Here is a 722-nt window from a genome sequence, read left to right on the forward strand (position 1 = left end):
ATGTCTTCCGATGCCTTGGAAGGGTCGGTCGGTTGTTTGAAGACATCCTCCTCCTCGGCAGGTTGAGAGCTGGCCCGCGGTGAGAGTATGCAGCCCGGACTGTTCTGAAGCGTCACAGTGGCATATTGAACCCCCCGGTTGACTTACATTCTTGTGGTCGCGAAACCTGGATGCGGTCTCAGTGCCAATCTGCGTCCAACAACGGGGCTCTTGGTTGCTCTCTTTCCATGTGTCCTCGAATGTCTTCCGATGCCTTGGAAGGGTCGGTCGGTTGTTTGAAGGCATCCTCCTCCTCGGCAGGTTGAGAGCTGGCCCGCGGTGAGAGTATGTAGCCCGGACTGTCCTGAAGCGTCACAGTGGCATATTGAACACCCCGGTTGACTTACATTTATGTGGTCGCGAAACCTGGTTGCGGTCTCAGTGCCAATCTGCGTCCAACAACGGGGCTCTTGGTTGCTCTCTTTCCATGTGTCCTCGACTGTCTTCCGATGCCTTGGAAGGGGGGTCGGTTGTTTGAAGGTGTCCTCCTGCTCGGCAGGTTTCGAGCTGGGCCGTCGGTGAGAGCAGGTAGCCGGGATTGTCCTGGGGCGCGTCGTAGCAGTTATGCCAACCCATGTCCTGCAGACCTGGGCCGCTTCCGAGAGTCGGCCGCCGCGGGGGAGGAGGCCTCCCTCCCGGGAGGTGGCTCGCTCCCCGTTTCCCCTCCTATACAACAGCATCGG

The sequence above is a fragment of the Rhinoderma darwinii genome, chromosome 3 (assembly GCF_050947455.1).
Source record: "Rhinoderma darwinii isolate aRhiDar2 chromosome 3, aRhiDar2.hap1, whole genome shotgun sequence".
NCBI lineage: Eukaryota > Metazoa > Chordata > Amphibia > Anura > Rhinodermatidae > Rhinoderma > Rhinoderma darwinii.